Source organism: Vicugna pacos, chromosome 4, assembly GCF_048564905.1.
Source record: "Vicugna pacos chromosome 4, VicPac4, whole genome shotgun sequence".
Lineage (NCBI taxonomy): Eukaryota > Metazoa > Chordata > Mammalia > Artiodactyla > Camelidae > Vicugna > Vicugna pacos.
This window is the reverse complement of record NC_132990.1, coordinates 61,847,831-61,863,981: the sequence shown is the minus strand read 5'-3', so window position 1 is coordinate 61,863,981 and position 16,151 is coordinate 61,847,831. Positions and strand designations below refer to the sequence as shown.

Sequence of the window (16,151 nt, the reverse complement as noted above, 5' to 3'; positions counted from 1 at the left end):
GGAAGGGTAGAAATTCCATGTGGGATCTGAACTGTGCAGGGCAGGAGCAGGAGCAGGAGGCAGGAGGAAGCTAGTTCTAAGGGGCAAACCAGCCCCAACTATCACCATCACATTCCCCATCCAGATTTAGCCTGGAGGTGGGGGAGAGTTAAAAAGCAAAAACCTAAAAACCTAAAACTTTGACTTCTACTCTGTGAGTCAAAGTAAAGTAAGGTCAGAGGAAGATCAAGTTTCTCCAGTCAACTGGACTTCATTTCCAAATTCAAGGCCAAGCTCTCTTCCCTGACATTGACAATGGATGGCACACAGGTCAGGGGGCCAGGTACCCCCTTCATCCTTCCTTCTCTCCATCCCCTGAACAGATTTCACAAACTTGTGGCCTGGAATGAGTGTTTTGGGGGTTTAATTTATTTAAATTTTTTTCAATGAGTTGCCATAATTTGAAATTGAGGAAATTTTACATAAAACTCGAGAGTTAGAAGATTCTGTTTTTAAAAAAAAAAAAAACCAGAAGATCTGGCCACCCCGGGCGGTAGCTGAGTGGCAATGGCTTCCCTTAGATGGAACACAGGGGCTCCCGGCCCCACTGCCTGTTAGTCTACACCCTGCCCAGACACAATCTGCGTTCTCACTGCACTCACCTGCTTGGGAACCTCTGTCGTGCCGTAACCAATGCTCAGAATGCCCTTCCCTCTTTTGTCCACAGCTAGTGCCCTGGATCCAACCGTGTCCTCCCTGAGCTGGGTGTAGAGTCTGCACTCACCACACTCTATTGCAATAATTCATTCCCGTCCCGCTTCCCTCTCCTGTCTCATCAGTGCCAGGTAGAAAAGATGCTCAAAATGTTTGCTTTGTGTACCAAGCCAAGAGCAGAGAAAACACGTTGAAGATCATCCTCTAGCCTTGTCTCCTCCCCAGCTGAATTTCTCCTGTGATGTTTCCAGATGCGCCTGGGACAGTCACTCAACTTGGCGAAACCAATCTAGAACACCCCGGTAAATAAATAAATGACACTTTCACCAGTTACCTTAGGGGCCAAAAAAATCATTAGAAGTTGAAAATTATATGGAGTTTGGAGTGGCTCTGAACTGCTGTAACCACCCTAAATAGCTCTTTCTGTTGAGCAAACAAGAATTTCTTGATTGCCCTTTTTGAAGTTGCCAGAGCCCTGTCTTGTTGCTATTAAAATGGAGTTTCACAATGGTCCTAAACCAGTTCTTCTCGTTTTTCTGAGAGAACTGTCTGTGATTCAATCACAAATAAAATCTTTCATAAAACAGCAAATGAAAGGGCACCTGCCCAGTGAAGTGAGAAGCAATCATTTCTCCACGCAGGAAAAACAGAGCACTGATGCAGCATCTGCTCCATAGGCATGTGCTGAGCACCTACTGTATGCAAGACCAGGGGACACACAGGTGAGTTTATAAAGAAGAGACATCAGAGGGCACATCAGATACAGATCATGCTCAAGGATATTCAACTTTTCATTTACTCCATCAAAACAGGCTCTGGTAGGCAAGTCTGCAGTCCTTTCTCTTCAGCAAATTAAAGGTTTTTTGAACCCCTGGATTCTGCCTTCAATTAGATAACATGAACCAGAAAGACCAAATACAATAGGGGAAAAAAAAAGCAAAGCAAAGCAAGAGAGAGTGGAGAGAGGAGAAAGAAGAGAAGAGACTTAAGATTCCAAAGTGAGAAATGATCTTCAATCAAACCAAAAGGAAAAAAAAAAGATAATCGTTACCTCCAAATTTATCAAGCTCCATCATTTTGAGTAGACAGACTGAGGCTCCGAGAAAATCCTATCTTGTCCATTCTTCAAGTCCAGCTCAAAAGCCCACTCAATCTCTGATGCCTCCGGGGAATTACAGAAAGAGCAGCTCCCATTATTGATGACTTATTCCAAGCAGACACTCCCAAATGTTTTCCTAGCTGTGTCCTATTTCATCTGCCAACAACCCTATGTGATAGCAGCTATTCTATCTGCCTTTTCCAGGTGAGAAATGGGGGGTCTGTAGAAGGTTGACCAGCTGTCCAGCTGCACTTGCATTCCAAGTCATCTGATGGCCAGTGCCTCACTGTCTGTCTATCATGGAGACCCAACATTGACCTATCTCTCCAGAGTGAAGGACAAACCAGAAATAAAGGCTGGAGGTTTCAGAGCAAAAGAGCCAAATGCTGAGGGGCAGAAATGAAACAAGACACTTAGACACACCTTGATGAAATTTCCCAACTCCAAGAACAAAGAGGAATCCTCAAATGCTTCCACAGAGGGAAGAAACCTATAGAGAAACAAGATTCAGTCTAGCATCAGACTTCTCATCTGCAAGATCAAGGGCAGAAGGCAAGAGTGCAAGGACTCTGAACCAAGAAGTCAATTGCAAACCAACCCATCACTCAAGTGTCAGGAAAAATAATGACCTCTTCAGATATATAAAGATTCTGGTACCATCCCAACACCTTTTCTGAAAAACATTAAGGAAAATGAATCCAAGAAAGAAGACATCAGACAGAACTTTAAAAGGAAGAGAAAGAAACTCAACAAAATAGAATTAAGTCTAAAGAGTGACTAAAAATGTAGCTGTGACACTCAAGGCAGCTCTTATGTAATTTCTAAAGACACAATGTAGATTTTTTTTAAGCTGGAAATAAAAGTCTATATTATATTAACCAAGAACAGATTATAGAGAGAGGATAAGGAAAGTGCATCTAAAGGTCAAATATTTGTGTGTGGGCAGGGAATCTTTGAGAGTAATTAGAGATACTAATTTATTCTTGCCCAAGTTTAAATATGTTTGTTAAAAATTTGCACATAAGTAAGAAATGAGAAATAAGATTATGACTTCTAAATGAGTAAGATGGGGGCAGGGTGGGGGGAGGCTCAAGCAGCAGGGGTAGAGAGGAAAAAATGGAAATAAGGAAAAATGGAGACTAAAGAAAACTTTGGCAATCCAACAAAAAACAGGAAAAAAACATAATAAAAAACCAAAAGCAAAATAAGGTGGCAGAAGGAAGCTGAAATGTAAGCAAACATGATAGATATGGATGGTACATAAATTCCCCCACTAAAAAAGGAGGATATCGCATTTATGGGTAACACAGGGTAGGCCAGGAGCTAAAACAAAAAGACCCAGAAAGGCTAAGATAAGAAGGGATTATGATGACACGAGATGTTATCAATGAGGAAAGCTGGGCCAAGGGGACATGGAAACTCTCTGCAATCTACTTGCCATTCCGCGTGAAGTCTTACATTATTTTAAAACAAAAAGCTTTTTCAAAAAATAAGGAATTAACAAAAAGACACCACGAATATGTCAATGAAAAGCAGAAATGGTAACCAGGCCCCAAAGCAAAACAAGAAAAAAGAACTACTAAGGACAAAAAGATTTTTTTAAATTGAGACAAAATTCTACCACCAAAAGGATATGCAATAATAAACTTTCACATATCCATTAAATATACAGAGCAAAAACTGCTGAAAATACAAGGAGAAATGTAAAAACCAATCAGTTATAATAGGAGACTGCAGCATACTTCCCAGAAACAGACAGCTCATGAGAATTTGAAAAAAAAAAAACAAAAAACAATAAAGGACTTGAAAAATACAATTAGTCAATTTGATATATTTTCATATGTACTTATAAAACAATATATATCTTTTCAAAAATCCACAGCACAATTACAAACTGATCATGTGATAGGCCACAAAGAAAACCTCGACAATTTTTTTTAAGCTAGAAATTATACAGGTCATATTCTCTGACCACAAAGCAGTAAAACTAAAAATGAAACAAAAAGAGAGCCACAAAAAATTTAACCACTTGGAAATGTAACCCAAAGGTTATTTAGAGGAGCATTTTTTTAAAGAAATTAAAACTGCAGACTATTTAAAAATGAACAATGAGAGTACTATACGGCAAAGCCCACGGGGTACTTCCAGTCACCCAAAAGAGAAGAAAAAAATCAAAATAGACCAAAAGAAAGTAAAAAATGAACAAAAGTAATCAGAAGTTGAAGAAATAGAAAACAAAAGACTTGACAATAAAAGCAAGGGCAAATTCTTTAAATTACCAGTAAACAGCTAACCTCATTCTGCTCCTTTATTGTGTCTGGCCAAGAAAACAAAAAATAAACTTAAAATATTAAGAAATAGGAAGGTAGCTGCAATCAGAAGGAGGGCGAGGGAAGGAGAAAGGAAGGAGATTTTATTAATGTTTTTCAAAATGCATACAAAATAGATCTGTTTCTAAATAATAAAAATTACCCAAAATTGACTCTTACAAGGAAATAGAAAACTTAAATAGACCAAGAGTCAGAGAAAGAAACTGAATTATAAAATTACTGGGAATATTCAATTAATTTTACTGGCAAATTCTACCAAATCCTCAATAAACAGATCATATTTTCTAAATTGTTGAGGGGAGGGGAGCACTCCAGTTCTAGCTACAAAGATAACAGACTTCTCCTATTACAACTGGGCAAAGGTAATTTGAAAGAGAAAATTACAGATAAAATTTACATAAATACAGACTCAAAATTCCTACATAAATGTTAGCAAACAAGACATGGCACTAAATTACAAAATACAGCTCTAAAAATAAGCATCGACGTAGGTCTTCTAGATTTTTAGTTTTTTAAAAAATGATCAACATAGTTCACCAGCAATTTTTTAAAATCTCCACATCTCCCTCCAACTTTAATGCCAGACCTACTCCACTTATAAGTCAGGAATAACAAAGAATGTCCAATATCACTATCATATTATTCAAAATTATTCCGGAGATCTGAGCCAATGTAAAAAGACTGGAAAAAAGAAAACAAGTATGAAGAAGGAAGAGACAAACCTAGCATTACTTGCAGATACAACTGTCTACATTAAAAAAAAAAAAAAACCAGAGAATCAAGAAAACAGCATCAGAATAAAAGATAACTCAAAGTAACCAGATATAGGATAAATATTCACAAGTCAGTGGCTTTCCTACACTTCAACGATAATCAATTAGAAAATATAACGGAAAAAAGAATTCCATTCCTGTGAGTAACACGTTACAAACACCAAGAAGCAAACCTAGTATAGTTTGAAGGTATAGGGATCACAACAGCTGGGGGCGGGGTGGGGCAGGGAATGGCACAGAATTAGGTAAACTGATCAATTTAAAAGAGTAAGAAATCCAGAGGCAGACTTACATGTCTGTGAGAATTTAGACGATTGTGAATGTGTCATTTCAAATCAGCGGGAAAAGGACAGACTATTCACTAACAATAATGGCCATGCCTCCTGATGTTACGCACTGAGAAGGCCACACCATCGCTTCCAGGTATTCCTGCAAAAACTGAATCTAATAATAAGGAAACATCAGACACAGCCAAGTGGAGGGATATTCTACAAAATAACCAGCCCATACTCCAAAAAAAAAAAAAAAAAAAAAGAAAGAAAAAGTCAAGGTCATAAAAGACAAAAGGAAGACTGATGAAGCGACCCAGATGTAAAGAGACTACAGAGACAAGACAAGGGAATTCAGCTTCTGACCCAGGGCTCCCTTTGCCTACAGAGGACATTAGCAGAACAGACGATGAAACAGGAATAAGGGTTGCAGACCTGCTAACGGCACTCCGCCAGTGTTAATTTCCTGATTTTGATCACTGGAACTGTGGTTATATAAGCAAACGTCCTTGTTCTTCAGGAAACACATTCTTAAGTATTTAAGGGTAAAGGGGTGTCATGCTTGCAATTTTGTCTCAAATGGTTTAGAAAAAGAATTTAATAGAGAGAGTTGGGGGAGAGAGAGAAGGAAAGCAAATATGGGAATGTTAACATCCAGGGAATTGGGGTGAAAGTGACATAGGAATTCTTTGTACTAGCCTTGCAACTTTCCTGTAAGTCTGAAATTATGGCAAAAAAAGTTTCTGAAAAGAAAAATGTAAGCTGCAGGATCCCTTGGGATAGCTGTGGTTTCATCCATATACAGCATTATTATAAAACATGTCTGGGAATTATAAACACCATATTCTAGATTGCTGGTACCTCTGCGGAGGGAGGGGTTTGAGACTGGAGAATGGGGTCCCAACTCTTTCTGCAAAGTTTTATTGGATAAAATCAGATGTGGCAAAAACTAATAAAATTTAGAAATAGATAAGGGTGAGACGCTTGGAAAAATACATAAAAATAAATGCCAGATGGATTAAACAGCAAAATGGGAAAGAAAAATACTAAAAAAATACTAAATAAATACTAGGAGAATTTTAAAAAATAATATTGGAATAAAGAGATATTTCTAAGCATCTTTAAAAAAACAAAGTAAAACAATGACAAAAAAATAATACTTATCAATATGCTAGGTTTTAAGCATATCGTATTTTCATACATTTCACACACGTATTATCCCAATTGTTCCTTAGAACAACCTAATGATACAGGTTCTATTATTCCCAGTACTCAGATGAGGTTCAGAGAGAACCTGTGGTCACGCGTCCAAGGTACCTCCCAGACTCCAAATTCTGCATCAATCCCCATCCTTCTAAGCTGCACAGGGCAGAAGGCCCCCAGTTCTTTGCAATTCCCACCCATGCAGCCAACTGAAGAAAGTCTAGGAGTAGCCAGATTCTAGAAGGTTCTAGAGGATTCCCATTCACTTTCAACAAATATCTACTACTCAATAAAAAAAAAAATTAGCTGTTTCTTTTGGCACCACGGTAGGCATGCGAATTTTCTTATTTGATTTAATCCTCACACCACCTTCATGAGGTAGCTTTTTCTACTTCTTTTTTCAGGCTGAGATAACTGAGGCTCAGACTCTGGAAGAGAGTTGTTCAAGGTAACGGCAGAGCTGGGATACGAACCCAGGTCTGTCTCCCTCCGCTGCCTGGTCCCTGACCACCAGGCTGTCCCGCCTTTCCTATCGAGCGCTCAGTGTGCCAGGTTCTGCATGAGAGGCTTCCCTGGTAGGAGGAGAAAGAATCCCAGCCTATGGTTTCAAGCCAACCATCCCCTCCCCTGGGATGTTACGAAGAAGGGGCCCAGCCTGCTTCTGCTCCAGCAGCTGGGCCTCCGGGTGACGGAGTGCTCAGAGCTGCAAGTAAGCATTAAGTGTGATCCATTCGGCAACCATCTGTGGAGCAGCTATCATGGGCCAGGGTCCTGGGGACACAGTGGGGATGAAGAGAGACTCCATCCTAAAAAAGCTGGAGTCCACAGCACTGGACACAACCCAGAATGAAACCAATTAAGACTGACTATGGTAGGGGGAGAAGGGAGGAGGCAAGGGGGCTTCGGAGAGGTCCCAACACCCCCTCTTCTTTCAGAAGCAACACGGAGGTCCAGAAAGAATTCCTTGTTCAAAGGTCACACAGCCAGGAAGTGGGAGAGTGAAAGTCAAGTTTCCAACCCTGGTCCTGGGGCAGTGCTCCTTCTCTGGGGTGAAGCAACATGAAGACAAGCTCTGGGCACAGCACTGGGTGTTCCCAGGGCCAGGCAGAGAGCAGGCGGTCCTGCTGTCCCTGTGGATAGCTCTCATCCCAATATGATCCTGCGGGAAGCCAGCCAGAAGGCACTGGCCGAGCCTTCTCCTGAGCCTGTCCCTGGACTGGCAGCTCCCACTTCAGCTCCTAAAACGAACACACTTAACCTTGGCGAGGTGCTCACCTTTGTGAAGCTGCTGCAGTTGGCACTGGTTTAGTCTAGGAGGAAAGGTCCACCTGCTTCCACCGCAGCACTGGCCTTCTGGAAAGGTCAGAGTCGCCACAGAGAGCCTCCCTATCCTGGGGCCTGGGCCGCAAAGCAGCTTCCTACCAGGTAGGGTTGGCTGCAGCCCCACACCAGCCACTGGGGCTCCAGCCAGGCCACCTGCATGCACGTCCCCTCATCCTTGACCAGCTAACTGGCCTCACGGCCATTCATAAAATCAGGCCCTGGGTCTGAGGCTGCTCACGCCCGCACGAGGGGAGGGCTTGGCTTGCGAGGGATCCCGAGCCCCATTCTCCTCTTCATCCTGCCACGGCTCTTTCACAGAGTTGCCGTAGCAAATGAGCTTATACTGCATAAAGGGCTCTACAAACAGGATACCCTGGCGGCCCCAGCTTCTCCACGCTCAGGCCAAGGCCAAGAGCGTCCTCACAACCAAGGTCTCCTGACTCCGCGTGTCTGCCTGAGTCACACACGGCTTGTGAATTAACTTAATCCAGTTTGTCTGTCTTCACCCTGTGCCCAAAGAACGATGCTTCCCCAACAGGCCTGAATGCATGTGACCAACCGGGTGTGTCCCCTTCAAAGTGCCCTTGGGATGCTGTGTTCTCATTCAAACAATCCCATTTTGGGGAACACAACTGCAAATGCCTCTCTGGGAACAAATCTTCCTCATTTAAGGAGGGTTCTGCTTTGGTGAAAAGAGCTACCAGTCTCTGGGCGCTTACCATAAACTAAGCACTGGCTTAACCATGCTCTGTGTATTCTGTCCACTTAATCCTTGCAATCGACGGACGAGGCTGGTGCAATTACTGTCCTCACTTTTCAGACAAGGAGGTCACCTGCCCAGCGGCAAACACTGGTGCAGAGCCAAGGCTGGGCCTGGGGTGGCCTGACTTGATCTGTGGGTGTCCCCCTCACTACTTGGCCAGCTCTGGAGCTTTTCTCCTCCAGCCGCCTCTGAAAAGGGCAACAATGCTGAAGTCCATGGTCCTGGCGACCCCTCCTACCAGCCCGCCCAGTGGCATCATCTATGGGCACCTCGTGCTGAAGAGTTCAGCCGACGCTCACTGTCTTTCCCTCTACCATCACTCTGTCTTCAGAACAGCTCCAATGACTCCAGCCAATCGGTTCTTTAATTTTCTTTCCTCTGGTGGCTTCCACACACACCCCCAGCCCCCACCGCCACCAGCCCAACGGCCCACTCATATATTCACATCCTCGCCAATGACACCAGCACACCAACAGTCTCAACCTCGAGCATCCTGTCCCCAGACCCCTGCCACCAGTCCTCATGCCAGTGGGACCTCTCACCCACTGCTATCCTTCCCCAGCTAAGACCAGGCCCACCATGATCATCCTGCCTTGACACAGTCTTTCAACGCTCCAGCTCTCTGTAGCCTTTTACTCCCTGGCAAAACCCCAAGTCAACTCCTTGCCTCCCCTATTCTGGAGGAACACAAACAACCGCATGGACTGTCTCACTTTAAATTTATGACCACAAACCTCAAAGTGGGCCTTTATTCAGCACAACGTTTTCCCTCCTCAATCCACTCTCCTAGATGAGTATTTGAGACTTTCCCCTTTCTCGTCAAACCTCAACCAACCTGCTCTCTCTTCGCGGATGGCAACTTTCCCTGAGAAAATAAAAGCAATCAGAAGAAAATGACTCATCATTCCACCAACAAATCTAATGGGCTGCTCCATCTGTACTGTACTCCATCTGTACATCCCCTTCCTGCCTGTTACCCTAGCCCAAACACACCCCTGCCAACCTAGCCAACGCCTCACTCGACGCTGGGTCCCATCCCCTCTTCCTAACCCGAGGTCACTGCTCTGGCAATTTCCCCTCCTCTCTCCTGGAACAGTTTTCCCTTCCGCACCAGATCCTTCCCAGCCCCTACACCTAACTCTGTCCCCCTTTGGAGCACAACTCTTGTCTCTGCTTACCCCACCTCCTCACTCTCATTCTTTGGAGTCCACGCCACTCTGATTAGCCAGCCTGGCTCCCAGTATGCCACCAAAATCCCTCTCCTCAAGGTCACCAGATCGTCTTGCTGCCAACAGTAGACAATCTTCAATCCTCATCTTGGCTAACATGGCTGATCTCTCCTCCCTTCCTGAAATTCTTTTCTTGGCTTTGAGGACCCCTCACCTCCTGGTATTGCTCCTACCTCAGTGGCCATTCCCTTGGCTGGTTCCCCTGTCTCTCCCCAAGGCAGAGGTTCAGCTTTGGGTCTCTACCTACACTCACTTTGTAGGTAACCTCAGCTGGGAGTTCAATGCCATCTCCATGCTGATGACTTACCGATTTAATATTTAGCTCTGACCATGGCTCACCTGAGCTCCAGACTCATATCCAACCACTTACATCTGTCAGAGGCATCTGAAACTTCCCAGGTCTACAGGCTCCCATCCCACCCCATCAGGACCTGCTCCTCCCTGAGTCTCACCCCAGCTGGCAGTGGTGCTTTGATAACCAAGCACACAATGGTCCAGCAAACACCTAAGCTGGAGTCAGCCTTGATTCATTCTGCTTTCTCTCACACTCCACACTCATCCCAGTGCTAAGCACGGCTGGCTGTGACATGGCGATTCACCCCATCTCTGATCCCTCCTCAGCATCTATCCACGCACTCCCAAGCAGCATCTCCTCTCACGGAGGCTACCTCTAAGTTTCCCAACCAGTCTTCTCAACTCCATGCTTCCTCCTCCCAACAGCCTGGGGGAATCCTTTTAAAATTAAATCAGATCCTGTCAACACCCCAGCCCAAAACCTTCTAAAATCTTCCACCCCCTTCATGGTGGCCTGTAAGACCCTTCAGGATCTGGCTGACCCTGCCTATCTGGTTGCATCATCTCACGGTGTCCTTCACTTTCTCTAACTAGCCACAGTAACTTTTTACTGTTTCTCCAACACACCAAGCTCGTTCCTACCCCAGGGCCTTTGCACTCACTGTTCCCTCCACCTAGAATGCTCTTCCCCATCAATCACAAGGTTTGTTTTCTCATTCTACTCAAGCCTGTTTATCAGTTGCCTTTCCTGACTCCCAATTTCAAACAGCTCTAGACCTCATTCCCTTTATGTTAGTTACCAGTATATCCCAACTGTGTTTCATTTATCTTCATGTGACTTAAAAGTTATCTGAATTCTACTTCTTATTTAGTTGTTCAGTCTCTGTGAGGGCAGGGGCCTTGCCTTGTCCACTGCTGTATTCCCAATGCCCACAACAATTCCTAGCCCACAAGAGGCAATCTATAGATATAAACTTGCTGAATAAATGAATTCACAAACGAATCAATCATTACACCAAATAGCCTCCCATCAGCCTAGAGAACAGAGAACAGCACTGTCCAATAAACACATAATGTCAACCTCACATGTAATTTTAAATCTTCTAGTGGCCACATTTTTAAAAGAAACAGCAAAATTACTTCTAGTAATATATTTTTTAAACTTAATCCAATATATCCTAAATGTTATTTCAAGATGACTTCAATGTTGAAAGAATTATTCATGAGCTATATTTTACTCTCTTTCATAGTAAGTCTTCAGAAATAGGATCTCAGTTTGGACCAGCCCCATTTCAGGGGCTCAACAGCCACATGGGGTGAGTGGCTACTGTACCATTCAGCACAGATCTAAAACCTGAGCTTGATCAGGTCACTCCTGAGCCCAAACCCTCCCTGACACCTCACCACTTTCAGGATAAAATCCCAGCCCCTCTGTCAGGTACAAAAAGTATCTTACAACCTGCCCTTCTGGGCTCTGAACAACCCCATGGTACCAATTACACCTTCAGATCTTTGAATGTGCAATCTGCTCATTTGCCTCTGAGCCTTAGCACATGCTGTTCCTGTTGCCTCAAAGGCTGCTTTCCTATTCATCTGAAACTTCCTACTCAATCTTCAACACCCCTTCACCCAGGAAGCCCTCGCTGACACCCTAAGCTCGGGGGAGATGCCCCTCCTTTGTGCTTTCAAACTGCCCATCTTCCCACCCAACTTCTGTGTGGTCCCCAAAGGCAGGGACCATCTTGTTCATCTGTGCTGAGCACACAGCAGGTGCTCCGAGACTATTTGTTGAATTAATGACTGAAAGGGGCTGCCGTGCCAATCAGGGCGTAACTCAGGTCCACCTCTGCTCACTCCATCTCTCAGCATCTCTGCCTTACTGCATAAAAACAGAGCCAGAGTCATGTTCCCAACTCCACAACCTTCCCTATTCTTTCTAAATCTAATAATTTTTGTTCAGCTTTATCCTAAGAAGGCAAAATTCCATACCCCGCCTCCAAGATTCTGATTTGGAGGCAATGATGAGCACACATTTTAATGTCCAGTATGTGTCTGTGCTTCTCTGGCCTTTACTTCCCTTCCCTACCCCTCAACAAGGCTAAAATCAAGCAAGGGAAGTAACTGTATATGAAACTGATTCTGTCGGGTCATCATCTGTCCTCAGCCCAGGGAAGTTCAGTATCAACACCCGAGGCAGTGGCAGCTACCCCTGTGGCCCAAAGGTGAGAAAGATGAGAAATCTGAGCATGCAAGGCAAGGAAACAAACTTCTCTGCTTGTGCACATCTTCTTGTCCAGCTTTGATGGACAGAAATGTAGGGCAGGTGACTGCACTCACTAATTCACTCAACAAACATTAATGAGCACTTCCTCTTTGCAGGTACCATGCCAGGTGCTGGGATACAGGATGAACATTACACCTCTGGATTTGTTTTGCTAAAATGGCTATAATTTCCTGTCCATTCAAGGACCAACCTGATTCTTTTGAACAGATTTCTTTTTTTTTAAATAGGAGAATCCTGAACCTATGAAGTTCACTTTCATGAGGTTCATGTCTAAAATTTTTAAAGTTTTAAAAGGAGTAGAATTGGGACCATCATTTAAACTAACTGCAATTTTAAATGCATATATCTTTTATGAGCAAACAGAACATGTGCAAAGCTTTTTCCACCCACAAATGACTTAAGCGACATCCTATCTAAGAAAATGAACAAAAGTTAACCCGAACATGTATTTCCATTTCTTCTTCCCCAAATTTCAGTTTTCCGAAAGCAAAGCAATTTTCCCCAAGTTTTGGCCTCACAACCCACAGAGAATGTATAACACTGAGTCTCCTACGCAAATAAGGAGGAATGAACGAAAGTCACTGGTTTATTGCACCCTGGAAACACTCTATTCCTCTCACAAGGCATGGAAGCCCCACAAGCCAGTCCTGTTATCGGAGGAAACGCTTTTTCAAAAAACACAGTCATCATGGGAAGAAAAGTCCAAGATAAACACGCTCCAAGTTGCTGGTTATTCATTTGCCCACATGTGACTACCATTCCCACTCTTCCTATTAGGAAGCCTTTTTATTATTTAACAGTAACACCAAAGGCAAAGCTGGCATCTGGAAATACTTCCATAAAATACAAACTCATTACAAAATCATTCCCTCATCTCTGGTGACGTGTCAAGTGAAGGCGGTGTTATTCTCGCAAGAGCACCCTGTGCTGGAAGGGCTTCGCCCCTCCCTGCTGCACAGGCGGAAAAACTGAGGCCCAGAGAGCACAGCCCAGACCTGAATGTAGGACTCTCAGCCCACTTTGGTTCACTCATCACCTGTCCCCCAAATGAGAGGCAGAAGCACTAGCTGAACCACTGACTGTGATCTGTCTAGCCAGGCCAGGCTGGGCCACAAGGCAGGGGGAAGGTAGCTGCCATTATGACATGCCCAGGCCCTGGCCGTGCCCCCATCTCCCAGCAAATGTATGGGCACCAAGCCCTCCAGCACAATCACGAAATAAGAGAACCCAGCATGGTGACTTCTGGTTTCAGGTTCCACAAGGAAAGAGAATGGAAGTCATCACTCCCGTCCTTACAACAAGAAAAAAGCTGAACAACATGAAAATGAAGAACTTTTCTGTGATGGAGTATTAAGGTCACAGAGCAAATCATCACTCTGACAACTGGAGAGACAGGCACGTGCAGAGGATAGCTTACTGGGAACAGCAGCAGAAGCTGGAGCCAGTAACTGGTAGAAACATTTAAATCATAACTGCCAAATTGCTGGTGATTGAGTGTCCACTGGCTTGGGACTCCCAGGGACCCAGTCTCAGGGGAGCCACCAACTCTGTGGGAACCTCAACAGGTTCATGGTTTGGGTGGTGGTGGAGGGAGGGACCATTTTGAAACAGCACGGAACACTTTGTTTTCCATAACAAAAGCCTTTCCTCAAGAGAAGGAACTTCTCATAGACTTCTTAGACCTCGGGGAAGGGCAATTGGACCACGCCTGCCCCTTGAGCCTTCCTGTCTCACATATGAGGAGAAAAAGAGAAGGCTCAGAAGTGCTTCCGGAAATGCTTCCAAGGAATCGGGTCCACTAAGAAAGCCGGAGATTTAATCATAAGAGTATAGACCACTTCCTCGCCCTGACATCTTACACCACCACATCAAAAAGACTACAGTTTGACAGCAGTTGATTACAACTGAGAGCTGCGAGAGTTTTTTAAGGAGTTCTTTGGGAAACCAAAGACAACAGGAAAAAGGGAAGAGGGAACAAACAAGGAGGAAACTGAAACCTCTGACACCTACGCTACAGCCAACAGTAACTGTGGCCCCGCAACATCGCACAGCCACAGAAACAAAGCTTCACACTAAAATCCTCACAACCCGAGTTCCTATTACTAAATACATCATGAGCGGCTTTTAACAGAAAAATCACAAGGCATGCCAAAAGGAAAAAAAAAAAAAAAAAGCAATCTGGAGAGACAAGGAAGCATCAGTTAAGCATTAGCACCAGACTCAGACAGGACACAGATTTTGGAATATTATTTTAAAATAACTGTGATTAACATGGAATATAATTAAAAATAAACCATGATTAATGTGTTATGGGCTCTAACAGAAAAATCAGACAGATGACATAAGCACAGAGACTGAAAGTCTAAGAAAAAAATGCTAGAAACCAAATACACAGCAACAAAAGTAATGAATGCCTTTGATGGGCTCCTCAGCAGACTGGACACAGTTGAGGAAAGAATCGCTGACTTGGAAGGTAGGTCAACAGAAACTACCCAAACTGAAATACAAAGAGATAAAAGAATGAGAGGATACAAACTTCTGGTTTCTACTTCAGCTTGTAAAGCACTTAAACAAGAAAAAAGCTGGACAAACTGAAAATCAGTAATTTGTCTTAGATCCTTCAGGGACCTAAGGTCGCAGGGCCCTGAAAACTGGAGACAGACAAATAAAGAGAATCACGGCTTATGATGACCTGAAGCTGCCCCCTGGAGCCAGCAGCTGGTAGGAACAGTTGGGGTAACTGGAGACTGGGCGCAGATGAGCCTGGGAGAGAAAAACTGCTGGGGGCCAAATTCTTTCTGAGTTTTCCCTCCAGGAGCCTTACCAGCTTCTCAGGGTTCTAAGATGGAAGAAAATTCTCCTCTTGGCTCCAGCAGGGGAAGGGAAAAAGTAACAATTTTGAAATACATCCAGAACATTCTGGCCTATTCAACACAGGCCTACTCTCAAGGGAAAATATTTATGGAGTCTAACCAAAGTGAGTTTTACAAGGGACTACCTGACATGGGAGAAGGGAAACACTCAACTCCAGTTCCCTCTGGCCTTCCTCTCTCACCTGAAAAGGAAAAGAAAAATCAGAGAGGCACTTGTTAAGGTCACAGCCCAGGGACCCAGGTCCGCTGAAAGACTGAGAACTAATCACAGGATTCTAAAATGCTTCTCCTCCCCGCAACACCCCACCACCACGTCACTAGGGCTCCTAAATGATTAATAGAGGATTACAGCAGAAAGATCTGCAAGGTTCAGACTCTATTTAAGGAGTCTGAAAGGAACCCCCAAAACTATAGGGAAGATAAAAACAAGGACACCAGAGGAAATTTAAGCCTCTGACAACTACAGTTACAGCAAACTATTCACACAGCCTAACTCTTCGCCAGATAAACATGAAATCTCAAACTAAAATGCTGATTATCTCAGTTCCTTTTACCAGCTACATCATGTCTGGCTTTCAACCAAAAATTACAAGGCATGGTAAAAGGCAAAAGATAAGTCTAAAGAGACACAGCAAATATCATAACCAGACACAGATATGACACAGATTTTAGAATTGTCAAGCCAGGAATTTGAAATAACTATGATTACTAGGCTAAGGGCTCTCATGGAAAAGGTGGACAACGTGGAAAAATAGGCGGTAATGTAAGCAGAGAGATGGAAACTCTAACAAAGAATCAAAAGAAAGTACTAGAAATAGAAACTTCCCATATTGACAAAGCAAAAGAATGTAAAAAAGCAGAACTGAATATCCAAGAACTGCAGGACAAATACAAAAGGGGTAAAATACATGTAATGAGACTATCAGGAGAAGAAAGAAAAAAGGAACAGAAGAAATATTTGAAATAATAATAGCTAAGAATTTTCCAAAATTAATGACACACACCAAACCACATAACC

At 43.6% G+C, this 16,151-nt stretch overlaps 1 protein-coding gene across 18 annotated transcripts in view; it reads right to left on the bottom strand.

Annotated features, from left to right (window-relative positions):
* ZNF618 (zinc finger protein 618) overlaps nucleotides 1-16,151 on the bottom strand; it is a 347,879-nt gene that overhangs the window by 103,580 nt on the left and 228,148 nt on the right. Inside the window, exon 1 of one of the 18 annotated variants that reach the window (XM_072959974.1) lies at nucleotides 1,745-1,820. The exons of the other annotated variants lie outside the window; for them this stretch is intronic. The gene's annotated coding sequence lies outside the window, so the exon portion shown is untranslated. Of the gene's footprint in view, nucleotides 1-1,744; nucleotides 1,821-16,151 lie in introns of those variants that run through there. 18 annotated transcript variants of the gene reach the window in all.